Source organism: Pinus tabuliformis, chromosome Q (genome assembly GCF_031772625.1).
Source record: "Pinus tabuliformis cultivar Carrire ecotype Pingquan chromosome Q, CPIR1, whole genome shotgun sequence".
NCBI classification, from domain to species: Eukaryota; Viridiplantae; Streptophyta; class Pinopsida; order Pinales; family Pinaceae; genus Pinus; species Pinus tabuliformis.
The window spans coordinates 1,078,213,548-1,078,221,678 of record NC_142296.1 but is presented as its reverse complement, the minus strand read 5'-3'; positions in this window follow the sequence as shown (position 1 = coordinate 1,078,221,678).

Below are 8,131 nucleotides of genomic sequence, written 5' to 3'. Positions count from 1 at the left end.
TAGAATGTTCCAAATTATTAAGCATCACTAGTAAAGGAAACACATACAACTATATTATCTAATTATGAAAGTGTAGTCACTAAAGTGGGTATGAAAATGCACCACCTTTAGGTATGTAGCAACCCACCAACCCAACTAGTTAGGAATTACTAGAGTGATGCACTATGATAGGTCCTATTTATCTATCGATGTCCTCCCTCCTCACTGCAACACCACCATTAGAAGTTCTAACCTTTGGGGCTAGAACACTAGTATGTATTTGTACCTCATCAAGGATTCTAAAGATATTAATAGATTTTGCATGAATATACTTTTGGAACCATTAGAATTTTTCTAACACCCACTGGGTTGGTAATTTTCTACTTCAACCATGAGATTGTCATATGTTGCTAATAAGGGTTTATGGTGAGATAGGTAAGACACAAGTACATCGTCTCCATGTTTGAATTGAGAGAATCATTGGACAAGATCATCCTATAGAATATTGGTGTTGAAATTAAAGGTAAAGTCCTCTATAATTTGTTCAAATATAGAGATGGAGTGTTGATACAACTTGATAAGTACCATTCTAAGACTTCTTAAAAAGAGAATTTCTTGGTGAAGAGTTTGGTATTTCAATAAGGAATAAAATCATTGACTTCAACAATTGGTTCTGTAAACTATATCACTATATCCATAGAGAAGTCAAACTCTCTGAGCCTATGATCATGGTCCTCTATGTTGTAGCTTTTAGAGCTGACTTTTCTCAACATTGATGTGAAATAAAGTCAAGTAATATTAAGGAGATGTTTAAAGATGTTGAATATTTTAAGAGTAATATGAGGGAATTAGGTATCCAGTTGAAGAAAAGATATGATCCTACCAAGAGGAGAGAATATCCTTATGGAAGAATATCGAATGAACCTAAAGTTTCATCTTCTAGTTAGGAGCCTATGACCATGGAGGAAGTGACTTCCTCTTCTTTCCATCAATATACTCATTAATATGGGAAGAAGCTTTTGATCTAGTATTATGTTGAAACTCAAAACTAGATCGTTGTTTACCTTGTTGTCAAGACCTCCGATGTAGCTTAAAAAGTGAAGGAGGTAACTCCCCATCATCTATTTCTCTTATTGAAAACATATTTCCATCTACGTTACCTCACAATGGAGGCAACCATGCCTTATATTTATTTTCTTCCTCATTAACAATTTCGGCTGATATTTTTAGTGCATGCATATTATTCTCAATCTCAACATTTGAACGTGCAGCTTTAGTGCTTGCAAGCTTTCCAAAATCTACCTATGATTCTTTGTTACTGGGAACTTCTTTTGAATTAAGGTTATATTGAATGGAAACCATTTCCCAAGTTCCCAAAAGTTATTGAAATGGAAGAGCTACAGATGCATTGATTTACTCCATTGTGCTTCCTACATTATCATGTCAAGACGATAAGTATCAATGCGATGAAATATGAAACCATGTTTGTCTCTTTACAGTTTAGATGTTGGATAATACCTGGTACAAAAATAATGTATGGGTGTTGTTTTGGTAGTGATAAATTGTTTAAAATAAACAAGTGATACAACCAAAAACATTCAAGGAAAAACAAAAGTGCATGGGAAAGCCTCAAAATCCCCAGAATAATCCACCACTTTTAACTGACATGCTCAACTACCCCACTACCTTCAACATACATCAGATTAGCACAAAGTTACATTATATTCCTTAATAAATAGACAAACAAGTTCCATGAACTTGAAAACAAAGAAAATTTTCTAAAATTTTCCCTATGACATCTTAAAGCAATGTCAAAGGAATGCCTTTGGTTGTAATTAGACTAAAGAAAAAATGTAGATGTAGTTAGAAAATACCATAAAAAAAATTGAGATTCTCTTGCTATAATTGGGATTTTAATCCCATGTTCACTACAACTAATTTTATCTCAATTAGACATTAATTAAAATTATGCAAAATTGGGTGGTTTCTCTAAGAAGAAAAAAAATGACCTATTCTTTGTACCTTCTCAATATCATAAACTTTAGAACTCATTTTTCTCTTTTGTTAAACAAATGACCTATTCTTCATACCCGCTAAGTATCATAAATTTTAGAACTCGTTTCACTCATTCACCTACAAGCAGAGAGAAAATGTAGCATAGGAAATGAAATAGTGGACTGAAAAATGATGGGGAACTAGTTATTTAAAATTTATTTTCTTAGTTATTGGGTGAAGTAGACACATGTTCTACACGCAAGGGCTGTTATGAAACCAACTCACAATAGGATAGAAAAGATACATCAACGCCTTAGAAATAATCCTCTTCGAGGGGTAAACCTCCTTTAGATTACACAAATGAACAATTCTTAGATGATTCAAATGAAAAAACCTCCTTTCTATATATATGAGTCTAAGGGGTCACAATATAACCAAAGCCGACCTAACAATAATAATATAAAGGCACAAAAATAATAATAGTGGGATTCTATGGGGCACAATAATAATAATATGGGGACAATAGGGACACAACAATGACAATAAGGGATACAACAACAATAGTAATGGCGAAATCGCTAGTATTATAGGGACCTAACATGCCCCTCTCCTTTAAAAAACTATTGTCCTCAATGCTTAAGTAGATTTGGATGCTTCTGTATAAAATTCTCATCCTTCCATGTGGAATCTTCAACGGGTAAGTTCTTCCACTTGATGAGATACGCTGAAATTGATCGATTCCGTAGCTGTCGTGTTCTTGTTTCTTTGACTGCGTTAGGTTCCAATATGATTTTCCTTCCTCATCAAGTTCTGGCAATATTGTTTGAACTGGAATCTTTTCACCTATAACCTTCTTTAAGCATGAAACATGGAAAATTGGGTGCACTTGGGAAGCTGCAGGAAGCTCCAATTCGTATGCCATAGTACCATAGCTCCAATTTGTAGGTGATAATTTATTATCCTTATTAGCTTGCCTGAGGGACATTTTTTTATATGGTTGTAGCCATAGGAATACCCAATCACCTACATCAAAACTTCTTTCATTGCGATGTTGATCTCCCTGTTGTTTCATTCTATTCTGTGCCAAGGTGAGGTTATCCTTTAAGAGTTGGAGAACTTGTTGTTGATGCTTGATGTGATCTTCTGCTACTTGAACCTTAGAATTTTCTCTTAAATATGATGTGATGGATGGTGAATGATATCCATAAAGTTCCATAAATGGGATCATTTTTGTTGCAGAATGGAAGGAAGTGTTATACCACCATTCAGCCAGAGGCAGCCATTTGACCCATTGCGTCTATTTATCAGATACAAAGCAATGGAGATATCCTTCCAAACATTTGTTTACTATCCCAATTTTCCCATCAGATTGAAGATGATAACATGAGCTATCAGCTAACTAAGTACCAAGAAAAGAAAATAATTATGTCCAAAATTTTCAAGTGAAAATGGGATGTCTGTCACTTACAATGATCTTTGGGTTTCCATGTAGCTTTTGAATTGTTTCCATAAATGCAATAGAAACTATACTTACTTTAAATGGATGAGATAATGCACAAAAGTGTGCATACTTGGTAAGTCTATCAACTACCACATGATAACACTCTTTCCTTTGGACTTGGGTAAACTTGTGATAAAATCCATTGAAACCTCCCCCCTACATTGGCTTGGAACGGATAAAGGTTGTAATAGTCCTGGGGTCTTAATTGTTTCAACTTTATTTTGTTGGAAAACCAAACATTCTGCCACAAGCTTTTGGATATTTGATTTAAGGCCATCGCAAAAAACATCCATCTTAACCCCGTGGTAGGTTTTTAGAAATATCGAGTGCCCTCCTAAGGGAGAGGTGTGGAATTCCCTAAGAATCTTTTGTTTGAGTTGGGAATTCATACATACGTATAACTAATCCTTGTACCATAACAAATCATTTTTCCAGCTAAATGTATTAGATGTACTGGGATATTGTTGTATCTTTTGAATGAGTGCCCACCCTTCTCATCATTCTTCCATTCATCCCTTGCTTCATTTATCTGATATGCTTGGATAATAGAAATGGTACAAAGAAATGCTTCCACATCCTCATCCTTTCTTGAGAGTGCATCTGCCACAACATTTTGTTTCCCCTTTTTGTAGATGATTTCAAATTCATAACCCAACATATTTGTGACCCATTTTTGCTGCTCTTCTGAACATAATATTTTCTCTAAGAAGTATTTAAGACTCTCATGATCTATTTTTACCTTGAAGTGTCTTCCCATTAGGTAGGGTTGCCATTTCTTAAGTGCATGTAGTATTTCCAACATTTCCTTCTCATAAATATCTTTGTGCAAATACTTTCTTTTGATTGGACTACTTTCAAAAGAAATGGGTCATTCTTCTTGCATTAAAACAACACCAATTCCATTTCCTAAGGCATCACATTCCACAATAAAGGCTTTTGTGAAGTCCGGTGTAGTTAAGACTGGTGCTTGGAACATTACCTCTTTAAGATATTCAAAGGCCTTTGTTGTTTCTGGAGTCCATGAGATGCATTTTTCTTCAATAATGTTGTTATAGGTCCTGCTATTCTCCCATAATTTTTAACAAAAATGTGATAATATCCTATCAACCCGAGAAATCCTCATAGATGCTTTATGGATGTGGGGATTTTCCGTTCCTTAATGGTTTTAATTTTGCTAGGATCTACCTTAACACCTTCATGAGATACAATATGACCCAAATATTCCACCTCTTGTACTCCAAAGAAACATTTGGATATTTTTGCATATAATTGTTTCTCCTATAATAGTTTGAGCACAATGTCAACATGTTGGACATGATCCTTCTAAGACTTTCTGTAGATTAGTATATCATCAAAAAATACTAACACAAATTTTCTAAGGAAGGGTTTGAAAATGGAATTCAACAAACCTTGAAATGTAGAAGGTGCATTAGTAAGGCCAAAAGGCATGACCAAAAATTCATAATGACCCTCATGAGTTCTAAATGTTGTGTTTGGAATGCCTTCAGTCTTCATTTTGATTTGATGATATCCTGAATGAAGATACAACTTGGTGAAGTAAATTGATCCATTCAATTCATCCAATAATTCATCAATGACAGGAATGGGAAATTTATCTTTAATAGTGAGCTTGTTGAGCTCCCTATAATCTAGACACATGCACCATGATCCATCCTTCTTGTGAACCAATACTACTAGAGCAGAGAAAGAACTTTGACTATGTTGAATTATACCAATCCCTAGCATTTCTACAACCATACATTTAATTTCACTCTTTTGGACATAGGGATATCTGTAAGGCCTGATGTTTGGAGGAACACTTCCTGGAATCAAATTAATAGCATGAGCATGATCACAAATAGGTGGGAGGCCTTTGGGAGTCTCAAATACCTTGGAATGATTGTCCAAGACTTTTTGGAGATATGGAGAAATAGATGATTTCGATGTAGGAACCTCTAGTGAACATAATTGTGCAATTATGCCTCGTTGTTCTTTCTTTAGAAGCTTCGTCATTCCGTTAGAGCTTATTATCTTTTCCGATTTCCCTGCGATACCCCTTAATTCAACTTGCTTTCCTTCTTAAGAGAATTTCATGAAAATTTCTTGAAAATTAAAAGCTATTGTACCCAAGGATTGTAGCCATTGGACTCCTAGTACAACATTAGCACCACCCATTGGAATGGAAAGCATTGGGCTATTCAATACATATCTCCCATGGATAGCTTGATATTATGGCACTTTCCTGAGAAATTTATGGTACCTCCACTTGCAACCATCACTTGACACTTTGGTGCTAGATATAGGAAGCAATTCAATTCCTTGGCTATCTTATGATGAATAAAATTATGGGTACTTCCTGAACCAATCAACACTATTATCTTTTTCTTCTTGATATGCCCTTGTATCTTGATAGTTTGAGGAGTGGTAATTATAGCCAATGCATTACAAGATATGGTTGGATTCATTTACTCTTTTTCTAGGGTTTGTTCTTGGTGTATATCCTTTTCTTTTGACATTTCTTATTCCTTTTCTTCCTCCCCTCACAATGTACATAAAATAATTTCTTCTCGGCACACTTATAACCTTTAGTGTATTTGCTATCACAATTGTAACAAAACCCTTTTTCTCTTTTTTCTTCCAATTGTTGTGGTGTCAACCTTGTAAGTTGTGGATGGCTAGGGGCAATAACACTTCCATCTTTATGATTGTGAGTGGTAGGGTTCCTTGTTGCCATAATTTTTCTTTCCATTTTTCTTGCCAACTTGAACACCTTATCCAATGAATCTGGTTCCGAAAGGCGTACCTCATGTTGCATGTTATCTTTTAAAATCCTTATGAACACATCAATCCTATGTTCATTTGGAATTTATTTTACCCTTATATTCAATTTTTGGAAGTCCTCAATGTGCTCCATCATTGAACCCTTTTGTTTGAGATTTATCAATTCGCTAAAAAAAGTGTTGCTTTTTGTATCCTCATAATGTGCTATCATTTCATTTGTAAAAATAGCCCAAGTAACAATTTGTTTACGAGAGAAAAACCATCGATACCATACAAACTGATTTGGTTCCAAATATAAAGTTGTAATGCGTAACTTTTGTGTGTTTTGTACATTATAGAGATTGAAAAATTGCTCCATCTGTAGTATCCATGTTCTTGGATCCTTGCCATCAAACTTCCTCATATCGATATTTGGAACATGGTGGTTCTTCGATCCAATGTTAGAGTCTATGAAATCATGATTAACATTTATTTTGTTCTCATCACGAGTTTCTTTTACTACCCTTTCGCCATTAGTAAGCATTTCTTGTAGAAAATTTGTCAAACCTGTCTTCGAATTTATCTTGAAATCTTCCATCCCTTTCTTTAAATCATCCATCTTAGCTTCCACGCCATCCATCTTAGCTTCCACGCCATCCATTTTGGCTTCCGCGTCATTCATCTTAGCTTCTACGCCTTTCTTTAAACCATCCATCTTAGCTTTCGTGACATACATCTTAGCTTCTACGTCTTTCTTTAATCCATCCATCTTAGCTTCTGTTACTTCTTGTGTGAGTGAAATTTGTTGCACTTGGTCTCGTAATTTTGATATATCATGTTGCATTTCTTCCTCTTCTTCATGAGTCATTCTAGAGCCTTCAGGTTTCTTACTAGATGTTTCCATTTTCTTTCTTCAGGGCATCAATTACTGATAATAATGCTTCACTATGCCCTTTTAATTCCTTCAAACTAATTTTTCAAACCAAGCTTATGCAAAGATTTAAAAAAAGCTACACACCTTTTTTCACTTTGTAGGAGATCAATATTGAATTTGATGTATCTCTGTAATTTCGGATCTCCAAGGTCTAAAATTTCTTCCTCCGATAACCCTCTGATTACTATTCCTAACCCCGTAAGTCTGATCAAGATTGGATTCTCCAATGAAGAGTTATGCCAAATCTCCTACGATGGCTTGACAATAGACTGGTTCAGTAGAGCGAACCTGTATGACGTGCCATGGATCACTGTTTGAACCTTCGGTTCTAAAAATCATACCCAAAAAACTATATTCCATCGTCTTTCTATAACTTCTTACGAAAATTCAATCTGATGCACAGAGCAAAATTTATGATGATTTTCCCAAGGTCACCTGTTTGGAATGTAATTTGGGGGTCTGCAAAAACCCTAACTTCCTCATATTATATCTCCAAAAATATAGCGAGACAAGATCTGAAATTCGGGCCCGAGGTTCAAACCGATTAAGTCTCAAATGGGTTTTGTTTTTAGCTTCTGAATCTTTGTAGCAAAAACCTTATAGCGAAAATTCCATGATGAATCGAAAGCTATGATACCAAATGTTATGAAATCAGCTCACAAAAAGATAGAAAAGATAGATCAACACCTTAGAAATAAGCCTCTTCGAGGGGGCAACCACCTTTACATTATACAAATGAACAATTCTTAGATGATTCAAATGACAAAACCTCCTTTCTATATATAGGAGTCTAAGGGGTCACAATATAACCAAAGCCGACCTAACAATAATAATATAAAGGCACAAAAATAACAATAGTGGGGTTCTATGGGGCACAATAATAACAATATTGGGACAATATGGGCACAGCAATAACAATAAGGGATACAATGACAATAGTAATTAGGAAATCACTAGTATTA